This window comes from Schistocerca serialis, chromosome 2 (assembly GCF_023864345.2).
Source record: "Schistocerca serialis cubense isolate TAMUIC-IGC-003099 chromosome 2, iqSchSeri2.2, whole genome shotgun sequence".
NCBI lineage: Eukaryota > Metazoa > Arthropoda > Insecta > Orthoptera > Acrididae > Schistocerca > Schistocerca serialis.
This window is the reverse complement of record NC_064639.1, coordinates 513036837-513050974: the sequence shown is the minus strand read 5'-3', so window position 1 is coordinate 513050974 and position 14138 is coordinate 513036837.

Genomic DNA, 14138 nt, shown 5'->3' with positions numbered 1-14138 from the left:
TTTTCAGTCGTCACCTCAGTCTGCGTATATGCAGCCAGATAAACACTAAAGAGCCAAGGAAACTGGTACACCTGCCTAATATCGTGTAGGGCCCGGCGAGCACGCGGAAGTGCCGCAACACGACGTGGCATTGGCTCAAACAATGTCTGAAGTAGTGTTGGAGCGAATGGACACTATGAATCCTGCAGGGCTGTCGATAAATCCGTAAGAGTACGTGGGGGTGGAGATCTCTTCTGAGACGTACCTTGCAAGGCATCCAAGATATGCTCAATAATGATCTTGTCTGGGGAGTTTGGAGGCCAACGAAAGTGTTTAAGCTCGCAAGAGTGTTCCTGGAGCCACTCCGTTGCAATCCTAGACGTGTGGGGTGTCGCATTGTCCTGTGCTGGCATTGCCCAAGTCCGTCTGAATGCACAACGGACATGAATGGATGCAGGTGATCAGACAAGATGCTTACGTACGTGTCACCTGTCAGAGTCGTATCTAGACATATCGGGGTTCCCATATCACTCCAATTGCGCACTCCCCACACCACTACAGAGCCTCCACCAGTTTGGACAGACCGCTGCTGACATGCGGATTCCATGGATTCATGAGGTTGTCTCCGTAGCCGTACATTTCCATCCACTCGATACAATTTGAAACGAGCCTCGTCCAACCAGGCAACATGTTTCCAGTCTTCAACAGTGCAATGTCGGTGTTGACGGGGCCAGGCGAGGCGTAAAGCATTGTGACGTCCATTCATCAAGGGTACACGAGCGGTCCTTCGGCTCCGAAAGCCCATATCGATGATGTTTCGTTGAATTGTTCACACGCTGACACTCGCTGATGGCCCAGCATTGAAATCTGCAGCAATTTGCAGAAGGGTTGCACTCCTGGCACGTTGAACGATTCTCTTCAGTCCCGTTCTTGTAGGATCTTTTTCCGCCGCAGCGGTGTCGGAGATCTGATGTTTTACCGGGTTTCTGTTATACACGGTACAATCGTGGAATGGTCGTACGGGAAAATCTCCACTTCATCGCAACCCCGGAGATGCTGTGTCCCATAGCTCGTGCGCCGGCTATAACACCGCGTTCAAACTGACATAATTCTTGATAACGTAGCGGCAGTAACGGATCTAACAACTGCGCCAGACACTTTTTTCTTATATATGCGTTGCCGACCGCAGCGCCGTATTCTGCCTGTTTAAATATCTCTGTATTTCAATACGCATGCCTATAACAGTTTTTTTATGCTTCAGTGTGTTTAACGTGCGATCCTTGGCTACTTAATGTAAGCTGTAACGTTGTATGTTGAAATGGTGATTTTATTTCATTTTATTATGATGTAACACATTTTATTTCCACAGTTCTGAAGATGTTCACGCCTGTCAAGTAATACATGTATATAATGGATTGTTAGATGCGACTCGTGATGGTTACAAAATTTTGATTTCTAGCAGTCGCTTTTCCCCCGGCAGACGATCTCTGCGCTTGGCAAGTTAGATATGTTTTGCGCTTTTTTTTTTTAACGGGGAAACAGTGTACACTCTGTCGCTCTGTTAACACATTTCCTAATTCAGCAGAGCAGCTATAGGTCACGAGTCCGTTCTAGGAATGTCAAAAGGGAAAGCAATAACGGGGACAACTTGAAGAGCGCCTTAATATCTGCGCTGGCGTTCTAGATGGTAGGCGCTGTGTTTGAGAAAATCCGCATCTTTAAGACTCTGTGCGGTCCGCAAAGCGGTAATTGCAAAAGTTTGTACTGAGCTGCGTCATTCAACCTTTCATTCTGTGCGAGATAAGAAACCGCGTTATTTATGTGAAGGATTAAAGTTGTCAGTATGAAGACTGTGTAACATAAAGTAATATATAGCTGGTGGGCGCTGAGGGTATGAGAGGACACGCTTTAAGTTGCAGCTGCTGTGTGAGAGACTTTTACAGAAGCTATAGAAGGACGGCTTCCGAAATGTTTGTCACGTTCGGAAAGGGATGCAATGTGAAAAGTATTACAGATCCCAAGACGGATGCGGGCAGGTTACAAGCACCTTTGAGACTTGAAAGAAGCACAAGTATTCCCGTGACAAACAAGTGATTTTTGTTGTTGCATGGCTGCTTTCTTAACAACTAAGTAATGCAGACAATTACTTGAAACAATTCACTGAGCAAACTGCAGCCAGCACTGGGAACTGCCACAACATGGAACACCTGAGATCGACATGGGAGTTTTTGGGTTATGCACCAGCTACGACGAGCCGAAATTTTCAGCATGCTCGAAAACTGGAAGGATTGGTTTGCAGCAGCAGTCCACCATTGCGTCCCTGCCAGTGGAAAAATTGACACAACAGAATATTTAGCATCCTGGAGGGCAGAGTAAGGAAGACGAGGTAACAAAACTGTGAAACAGGAGAGGTCGGTATTCTTTCAGGCATTCAGGAAGTAAAGATTCATTCCATATTTCTGGATTTCCGGAAGGCTTTTGACGTTGTACCATACAAGCAGCTTGTAGTGAAATTGCGTGCTTATGGAATATAGTCTCAGTTATGTGACTGGATTTGTGATTTCCTGTCAGAGATCATAGTAACTGACGGAAAATCATTGAGCAAAACAGAAGTGATTTCTGATGTTCCCCAAGGTAGTGTTATAGGCCCTTTGCTGTTCCATATCTACATAAATGATTTGGGAGACAATCTGAGCAGCTGTCTTAGGTTGTTTACAGATGACGCTGTCATTTATTGACTAAAAAAGTCGTCAGAAGATCAAAACAAAATGCAAAACGATTTAGAGAAGATATCTGAACGGTACGAAAATTGGCAGTTGACCCTAAATAATGAAAAGTGTGAGGTCATCGACATGAGTGCTAAAAGGAATCAATTAAACTTCAGTTACACGATAAATCAGTCAAATCTAAAGGCCGTAAATTCAACTAAATACCTAGGAATTACAATTACAAACCGCTTAAATTGGAAGGAACACACAGAAAATGTTGTGGGGAAGGCTAACCGAAGACTGTGTTTTATTGGCAGGACGCATAGAAACTGTAACAGATCTACTAAGGAGACTGCCTACACTACGCTTGTCCGTCCTCTTTTAGAATACTGCTACGCGGTGTGGGATCCTTTTCGTATAGGACTGACGGAGTATATCGAAAAAGTTCAAAGAAGGTCAGAACGTTTTGTATTATCTCGAAATTTGGGAGAGAGTGTCACTGAAACGATACAGTATTTGGGCTGGACACAATTAAAACAAAGGCGTTTTTCGTTGCGATGGAAATCTTCTCAAGAAATTCCAATCACCACACCAACATTCCTATTGAAATGCGAAAATATTTTGTTGACACCAACCTACATTGGGAGAAACGATCACAACGATAAAATAAGGGAAATAAGAGTTCGTACGGAAAGATATAGGAGTTCGTTCTTTCTGCGGGCTTTTTGAGATTGGAATAATAGAGAATTGTGTAGGTGGTTTGATGAGCCCTCTGCCAGGCACTTAAATGTGATTTGCAGAGTATCCATTTAGATGTAGATTCAGTCAGACAATGGACTATGTAGGCAGATGCAGGAGAGCTAGTGATGAGACGGTGAGCACGCATTAAGAGGAGTCAGAAGAGACAGTGAGTTTGTCTTCTGGGGGAATGCCAGTCTATCGTCGACGCAGTCTTCAGATTTTAACGCGATACTGCAGTGGCTGTGTTTTTAAGAACAACGGTACATTGCTCCTTCAGACATGCACGAATGTCCGAAGGAACAGGCATCGCGGCGACTACAGCCGTCATGAAATACATGAAATGTATTCGCAGTTGCGAATACGAAGAACCACCAGTTTTATAAGTGAATGACATAACGAAAATTCGTACCGGACGTGCCTCCAACCCGGATATCCAGCTCTACGCGAGCGGTCACCTTAACCACTTTCGCTATCCCTGCACAAATCACAACAAGACCCAAACTTCCATATATCATCGTTCCCGCGTCACAACCTGTACTCGTACGTACATTATGTAATTCTCGCACAGGGAGTTCCAGTTCGTCACGAATTTTCACTATCGTCATTCATTTACACAGCTGATAGTTGCTAGTATTCGCAACTGGATTTTAAGTAACATCCCTGCTTTAATTCCAATGTTTATCGCCACTTTGTGACATATTCGCTATCACTCCATGGGGAAAGGACGTATCTTTGCATTCTACTAATTAGATCTTTAAATATACACTACTGGGCATTAAAATTGCTACACCACGAAGATAACGTGCTACGGACGCGAAATTTAACCGACAAGAAGAAGATACTGTGATATGAAAATGATTAGCTTTTCAGAGCATTCACACAATGTGGTGACACCTACAACGTGCTGACATGAGGAAAGTTTCCAACCGATTTCTCATACACAAACAGCAATTGACCGGCGTTGCCTGGTGGAAGGCTGTTGTGATGCCTCGTTTAAGGAGGAGAAATGCGTACCATCACGTTTCCGACCGGTTTATCGTATCGCGATATTACTGCTCGCGTTGGTCGAGATCCAATGACTGTTAGCAGAATATCGAATCGGTGGGTTCAGGAGGGTAATGCGGAACGCCGTGCTGGATCCCAACGACCACGTATCACTAGCAGTCGAGATGACAGACATCTTATCCACATGGCTGTAACGGATCGTGCAGCCACGTCTCGATCACTGAGTCAACAGATGGGGACGTTTGCAAGACAAAAACCATCTGTACGAACAGTTCGACGACGTTTGAAGCAGCATGGACTATCAGCTCGGAGACCATGGCTGCGGTTACCCTCGACGCTGCATCACAGACAGGAGAGCCTGCGATGGTGTACTCAACGACGAACCTGGGTGCACGAATGGCAAAACGTCATTTTTTCGGATGAATCCTGGTTCTGTTTACAGCATCATGATGGTCGCATCCGTGTTTGGCGGCATCGCGGTGAACGCACATTGGAAGGGTGTATTCGTCATCGCCATACTGGCGTATCACCCGGCGTGATGGTATGGGGTGCCATTGGTTACACGTCTCGGTCATCATTGACGGCTTTTTGAACAGTGGACGTTACATTTCAGATGTGTTACGACCAATGGCTCTACCCTTCATTCGATCCCTGCGAAACTCTACATTTCAGCAGGATAATGCACGACAGCATGTTGCAGATCCTGTACGGGCCTTTCTGGATACAGAAAATGTTCGACTGCTGCCCTGGCCAGCACATTCTCTAGATCTCTCACCAATTGAAAACATCTCGTCAATGGTGGCCGAGCAAGTGGCTCGTCACAATACGCCGGTCACTACTCTTGATGAACTGTGGTATCGTGTTGAAGCTGCATGGGGAGCTGTACCTGTACACGCGATCCAAGATCTGTTTGACTCAATGCCCAGGCGTATCAAGGCCGTTATTACGGCCAGAGATGGTTGTTCTGGGTACTGATTTCTCAGGATCTATGCACCCAAATTGCATGAAAATGAAATCACATGTCAGTTCTAGTATAATATATTTGTCCAGTGAATCCCCGTTTATCATCTCCATTTCTTCTTGGTGTAGCAATTTTATTGGCTAGTAGTGTACTACTGTAACACCGCACTAGCGCGACAATTACTACCGACAGTAGCCGCCGGGAGCGCTATCACTTGAGTGCCGTGTCGGTCGTCACACGCTATCTGAGGGATTCAGAAGGAACGGATTAAGCCTCAAAGCCTCAGAGCATTAAAGATGAAAGCTGCTGGCTGTTAACTAGCCAAAATACGAATAAGGAGTATTCGGCTTGTCATACCGATCTGGGCCACACGCCTTGACACAAAGCTAATGAGCTAAAATTGTCAATTCCCTCCTTTTTATGCCCAGTTACTGAGTCGTGTCTGTTTCAAGTCAAATCTGTTACGAGACTTATTTTTTTGTATCATTGATACGATAACAAACATATATGTTCCGCATTTTAACCCTTCAATTAATTTGTTTGGTTTCCATATTAAATGGCAACAAAATTTCTTGAATTTGTTGCATTTTGGCGCCCAACGTCGAGCTTCACATTTATCATTTCCTGTTTCCCTACTCAATTCATTACATTAAACAACAAATCCGCGATCATACCTCGTGGACCACGATCTGCTAGCCGACAGCTGTGTCACTCTTCATCAATTCTCATCAATTCTGCTTTAAGCCTTCAACGGCAGCGATAGCTGCACGGAGTGGCTTTACGTGGGATGGAATAATCTGAGCGACTGAGCTCTGCTAGACACACAAATAACGTGTCAGTGAACGGTATAATGACATGAGACTGAATGTAATGATACAAAATACGTATTTCCCATTCGTCTTCTTGATTCAGAATTTGGACAGGCACTGCGTAAGTTAGGAGTACGTATTTATGTTAAATGTTACGTTTTCACTTACTTTGTACTTTGTACGTGTATTATTGATTTAATATAATGTATAAAAAAGACGATTACATTTACTGAATCTTTGTTATGGAAATCAACATCAGCTATTATCAACAATAAAAAAAGCAACTTTCCATATTATGAGGTGGGTGTTTGAGTCATTATTTTTTTCTATCTATTTTCAGGGTGATCAGTTGTATTTTATGCTACTCTACAGTCTATTTTAGCTACAATTTTATTATTTGATTTTATTATTAATCAACATTGTGGCAACAAAAGAAGATTAAGTACTTAAATAAAAGTAAATTTTTATTACACCACATTTTTAAACTGGGCTATAAAGTATAAAATAATGTTTTCGTAGCTGCATATAGATCCCTAATCCCACGTAGTTATTTCTGAAAATTTGTAACTGTGAATGTGTAATAGCTATGAAACCACTTTTAACATTTACAACATAAAATGTGGGCGTCTTTCAATATACCGACGCATAAATTCACCTCCTTACTATTATCTACTACTTACACCCCATGTTTTTCGTTTTAGGTGCTACAAATATTTTCATAGCTTTTTTTAAAGGACATCGTATTTGCCATAGACTGTGGAAATTATTTGTTTCACAATTGAAACTACGGCCTTTGGGCAATTTTCAAGTGGTAACGTAAAACGTTTTGCTTCATCTTATGTCAGACTTTGAAATCCTCCGACATATGGTGAAGCAAAATCTTTCGCAGAAGCATTTGAAAATGGCCCAAAGACTGAAATTGCAGTTGTGAAATATGTAATTCCTACAGTCAACGGTGGATATGACCTCCTTTAAAAATTGTACATGACTGAACTCTGACTACGAGAAGTTAATCATTTTCATAGCTGTTGATAATTCACAATCACAAATTTTCAGAACTATCTGTATGCGATTAGCCGGCCGGAGTGGCCGAGCGGTTCTAGGCGCTTCAGTCTGGAACCGCGTGACCGCTACGGTCGCAGGTTCGAATCCTGCTTCGGGCATGGATGTGTGTGATGTCCTTAGGGTTATTTAGGTTTAAGTGATTCTAAGTTCTAGGGGACTGTTGACCTCAGATGTCAAGTCCTATAGTGCTTAGAGCCATTTGAACCATTTGTATGAGATTATGAATCTGTATCAGGCTAGGGGAAATTTTGTACTTTTTAGCCCAGTTTAAAAACTTCGTGTGGACTGATCGCAATGGATGTTAAAGTGCCGCTTCCAGGGCAAGAGGTGCGCTGGTCCCGAACTGAGTCCACTGGGCGGTTTAACGGCGGAGGTTGGTGTACTGACTAGCATTGATGTGGTTTTTAGACGGTGTCCCACATCCGACTAGTGCATTCTGGGCTAGTACCCAAGTCCCGCCTTAGCTAAACATTTCGCAAAAAGTTCAAAAACTTTCTCACACTTTTAAATCAGTGACACTAGACGCAGACCCCCACATTTCGTCTTAGGGGTATGGGGATGGTGACGGGAATGACGTATGGCCACCCCTTAAATGAACCATGCCAAATCCGTTGGCAACTATGCTCTGTGGAGATACGGGACAAATGCAGAAGAAGAACCCAATTTAAAAGCGTGGTATATTAAAATGTTTTAATGTAAATGATTATCTTATTCTTTTTAGTCTTGTGTATAAGAAATTTTTCGATGGATTTTAAACATATTAATGAGATTATAAGAGAGGCAAATGCTAAATTTTGTATTTGTTTCAGCATATTTTTACTTGATAATACCAAAAATAGAATAGTGTTATATCTACCTAATAATAATACCTCATTTTGTGTAACTGTTATTTTTCTAAAAAATATAGAAGCAAGTAAAATTAATTTATATGTTTTTTATTTCAGCACTGCCTTTACAACCTGCCGGCCGGTGTGGCCGAGCGGTTCTAGGCGCTTCAGTCTGGAACCGCGCGACCGCTACGGTCGCAGGTTCGAATCCTGCCTCGGGCATGGATGTGTGTGATGTCCTTAGGTTAGTTAGGTTTAAGTAGTTCTAAGTTCTAGGGGACTGATGACCTCAGCAGTGAGTCCCATAGTGCTCAGATACATTTGAACCATTTTTGAAACTTTACAACCAGAGATTCACCATTTGTGTGTGTGTGAGTGTGTGTTTATGGCAGATATATCCTACCGTATCTCTGTTCATTTCTTCACCCTCTGTCCTTCTTCTCCATGTCTCTGTCCACCTCATCCTCTGCCCTCTCGACACCTATGACTGCCCCCTTTCCCTCTGCTGAGCTGTGCCCATCGGCGTGAATACATCCTGAAAAGCATTCCAATACTACATGCACAAGACGCCAGCTGTGCAGGGCAGCCTAGATGTCAGGCATTGCCGATCATTTCGCCCCATCACCCCCTCCCCAAGACCCCTACTGAAGAGACTGACCTAAGGACAACACACACATTCTTGCCTGAGGCAGGATTCGAACCTGCAAATGTAGCAGTCGTACGGTTCCAGACTCAAGTGCCTAGAACCGCTTGGTCACCCCAGCTGGCAGAGATACAGGAATAGGCACCCCCAAATGATGACGACATACTTACAGGATGCACAGCATGGATTGAAATCACCAGAGGGCAGCCCATTGGTGGGCACCCCTCTGAGCATGAATAGTGGACTAAAGCCCTTGGAGTTCACAATGATGTGACACGAGCATGACAATGAGAATAGACCAAGCATGTAAGGTGGGAACAGTGAACATTAACACCACAAGTTGACTTGCAAAGACATGATTTACGCCACAGACGTGGATATTCTGCTGGCGCAGGAAACCTGCAATGCTGCCTTTCCCGACGTATGGTTACAACACTTACCTAGTGCCGACTCCAGACAGAGGACGTGGCACAGCGATATTAGTCCAGGAAGGGATTCCGATGTGTGACCTCGATTACCTCCCTTCGGCTCGGGGTTTGGCTATGACCATGAACGGCATTCGTATTGTCAACAGCAATGCACCCTCCAGATCTGACAATCGACGGGCGCGAGTACGATTCTACTCGGAGGAGATTACCCCCCCCCCCCCCCCCTATTGCATGGGAGATATGACCACATGTTGGTAGGAGGGGATTTTAACTGTGTTCTCACACCGAAGGATCAAGCCCCTAACTCCAGCTCCTGCTACGCACTGCACACGATCTGCTGGGACATGGCACTAATGGACATTTGGGAAAAGATCCATGGGCAGCGAGACGGCTACATGTTTTTTATTAGCGACTCGGAGAGCGGGCTGGATCGGATTTATGTTTCTGGCGGATTAAGAGATCACGTGTTGGCTGCTGAACGTTGGCCCACAGCTTTTACGGATCACCATTTATATTTATGCTCGTTAACCCTCCCACGGCAGCGGGCTGGTGGAGCCATAGTTCATGGGAACTTAATTCATCCTTATTGGTGGATCCCGAATGTCGCCAGCGGATCGAAGAAACATGGCAAACATGCTCTCGCCGTCTCCCGGTTCTTTCATGGTGGCTGCAATGTGCAAAACCGGCGATACGGAGAGCTCTCATAACGCATGGCAAGGACAAAGAGAAATGGCTCCGAGATACACTTGATTATTACTACATGGAGCTCCGCGACCTGTCCTCCAGGGCCCCATAGCCCGAGCGTCGAGCGGAAGTCCATCGGATTCAGGCCTGCATTTTATCAATCACGAGACGTCGACTGGAGGGACTTTCGATACGTGCTCGGTACTTGGACAACGTTGATGTAGAACGCATTAGCATGCATCATGTGTCCAAGGGACATGCGCGTAATTGCCTATCCTTGATCACAGTGCTAAATGATGATGATGGTCGGCCCTTGACGTCACAACGAGAGGTTGCTGCTGGGTTTCTGGAGCATTACTGACTCCTTTTCACTGGGATGCCGACGGACAATCGGATAGGAGAAGAAATTTTGCGACAGATGCAAACGGAGGTGGATGGTCCTGATGGAGAGACGTTATTGAAACCCCTAACGGAAGATGACATACGGAGAGCGCTCAAGAAGGGTGCGGTGCATAAACACCCTGGGCCAGATGGGTCGACGCTCGAATTTTATGGCGTATTTCCGGATTTAATGATGTCCCTATTGGTATAGATATATAATGAGTTATTGAGCCCTGACACGGACCTTCCGTCGCAGTTCATGGCGGGACTGCTTATACCAGTATCAAAATTGGCAGCGAGTGTCAGCGCTCATCAATTTAGACCGCTCACGATGCTCAATACTGACTATAAGATTTTTGCGCGAATGTTGGCGGCAAGGCTCAAGGCTGTAATATCCAAGACATTGCCACCAGAACAGGCTTGTCTAGTGGTTCTGAGAAACAGCCATTCTATCCTAGGCTAATACTGTGACATAATTTCCTTTACGGAAGCTTGTTGCAGGCGAGCGGCGTTCGTATCAGTTGATTTTGATCGTGCCTTTGACAGGATCAACCCTGATTTCCTTGACTCGACTATGCGACGCATGGCGATACCTCAAGATTTTATTACCGTCCTTATGCACCTTATTCGCTGCACTCCTTCGACGGTGAGAGACAATGGCGGGGAGGTAGGAACGATTCCTGTTTGCAGCTAAGTTAGGCAAGGATGCCCCTTGTCGATGGTGCTGTTTGCAATAGCGCTCGAACCATTGATGCAGACTTAGACTTTTACAGGCGTCCGACTCCGTGCAAGTGCCTTCACGTGTCGTGATATGCGGACGACTTCATGATACTCTTCCGGTCGGAGAACGAAGTAATTAATGTGGTCGCCCTTCTTACTACGTACGGAGTAGCTGCGGGAAGCACGTTCAACATGAATAAAACGAAGATCATGCATATCGGGAGAGGGCTGGACGCTCTGCACAGTCCGTTTGCGATGGTGGACATCTTGCGATGCTTAGGAGTATTGTTCACTCGATCTCTACGGCAATCAGCGGCGGCGAGATACCGACGTCTGCTCCAGCACGTCCGACTGCACATACACAACAATTCACTCCGAACCCACAACCTGCTCGAAAGGGTGGAATACACTAATGTTCATCTGGCCCCGCGACTGCCGCTTCCGGAATAGGTACTGCCAATGCCACATGGTATTGCTGACAGGTTAATGGCGGCCTTTGAATACTATGTCAGCCAAGGATTGTTGTTTAAGGTCAAATGCGAGACTTTAACTCTCCCACACCATTCTGGAGGACTCAATCTCACGAATGTGGGGAACAAGGCTCTAGGTCTACACCTGCAAGCGACGCTACGAACATGGAACCAACGGCAACACGCCATCACGTCGGCGATCCTGGACGTGCTTCTTCCCTCGTCCTTTGAACCGCCGGTGGCGGTAGGCACAGTATCGCCTTCTTTTTCTCGCGTCGGGCGATTCTTTGTTGATTATAGTTATGTTCAGTTACAGATACCTTCTACAAAGATCCCCACTACCCGTGAGATATATCGATACTTGAGACGTCATCATGGCAGGAATGTTGTCGAACTTAAATATGCAACACGGGATTGGCGACAGATTTGGCGAGCTGTCCATACGCCTCTCCTCACCACGGTGGCGAGATTGTCTTGGTATACATTAATCAACCGCAAGACAGTCAACCGCCAACGACTGTACGAAACTCGCGTGGTAGATTCCCCGCTGTGCCTTATATGTGGCATGCAGGACACTGACGAACATTCTCTACAGTGCGGTGTGGTAAAGGATGTTTGGCGCCTGACGCGACGCAGCATGGCAATCCTCCGACGCACCGACGAATCCACGATCACGACGGACGCTTTATATTTTCCCCTCACAGAAAACGTCGGCAATCCACAGGATTGGAGGACACGCATCGCGCGACGTACTCTCGCGGACCTTGATATAGGGCATGGACTATTGGCATTACCTACTAGAACAACACGAAACCATCCGACGCCACTCTAAATAGAAAACACACTTCGCGAACTTTCTAGGCAGCATGTTTCATGACCCCTGAGGCGGTGGGGAGTCCCAGGTTTATGTAGTTGCGCGGGATAGGATATTACTCCCAGTGAAGTGACGAGGACGTCACTTCGTCACTATATTTCTTTCATTTCTTTTCATAAATGATTTTTCTTCTGGGACATTAAAATTAAATAAATAAATAAAAAATAATAAGAAAAGGATTACATACATGTACAATGTTTCCTTCCCGCTGACTCTCCCTTATCCTGTTAGGAGACGGGGACACCGTGGCCAGGCCTCCAAGCACGACCCCTGCCCACTGTGCCCCCTGATATACTACGCCTTTAAAAAATCGGTAAAGGAATTGCCCGCAAAAGGTAAAGTGCCGAGTTCGAGTCCCGGTCTGGCACATATTTTTAATCTATTAATCTATCAGAAAGTTTCGAAATAGCAAAGACTACGCGAAAGTGTCATTCTGGAAACATGAAATCTCTCTCTCTCTCTTTCTGCCTTTCTCTCTCTCTCTGCCCCGAGGATGCTTCATCCGTCTAGCCGTGACCAATATGAAGTTGCCAGATATTGTTCCTTGATGTAAGGAGCACTTCATGGAAGTTAACTAGAAATACGTCGACCTCGAGTAGGCAATGAAACCGTGGTAATATATACAGGTGATAATGCCTTCGTAAGTATAGAGCAACAAGCAGTCAACAATCGTACTAAAAGGCAAATAAGCATTATAGGAAAATGGGAAAACAAACGCAAGATAACACTAGATCCAAATAACTTGATTTCAGTTTATTCCTTACGAAACACAGAAATTGACGGTTACAAACCTCCAGGTCATTAAAACAAAAATCCCACTGGTTGAGACTAGAAAATATCTAAGTACTACATTGGTTGAGAATTTGACAGTCTCTTAACACATCAAAGAAAGGAAGGAAATAACACTCAAAATTAATATGAGCTTTTGGAACATTTTTGTTGCGTAAGGATTAGGGTCCACTAACGAACTGAAATTTTACTACCGATAATTTTTTTTTCAGTTTACGTAATATGGCGCAACATACGTAAAGATCGTTACAAAACTGCAAGTACTGCAAAGCACAAATCTTACAAAATCTCTGAAATGTGGAAGACGGTCGAAGTCGAATTATTAGACGAAATATACGTAACAGTTACAGAACTCACAAAAGACAACTTTTTCGAGAGCCTTGATATAACACATAACTCACCAATGACCCTAACGTTATCCTATCTGATAAATAACGCCAATATCGACTCCCGATCTGCATGTAATAGGGTTACTTGAAAGCGATATAATTATGAAGTTGAAAGAAAGTCGGAAAAAAGGAAATGAAATTCTTTTGCCAGTTTCGAACTGCAGAATTTCCTCTACCTTGTGTCAACATGGTATACAGAAGAAAGTTAGGAAACTTTCAACCAGAAATTTTACCAAAAATAAACTCAGCATAAAAGTTGTTTACTTTAAAATGTGGACACCGCAACCGTGAACAATCGTACCTGTATAAATACTATAAGTGGTTATGGTGATAGAGCAAATAAATTACTGGAAGACATGAGAACAATCCGAGACAATCGGGAAGAATGTCTTCTAACACAGATACAAAGCCACTCTGAAAATAGTGTTTAAAAATCCGGAAAAGTGAGAGTAGGATTCGCGCTCTGAGGATTCCGTACCTATATAGATAAAAACTTCCTGTGGCTGGCGCAAGTCTTTCAATTAGTCGCCACTTCGGCGACTTAGTGTTCACTTCTAGTTCAAATGGCTCTATGGGACTTAACATCTGAGGTCATCAGTCCCCTAGAACTTAGAACTACTTAAACCTAACTAACCTAAGGACATCACACACATCCATGCCCGAGG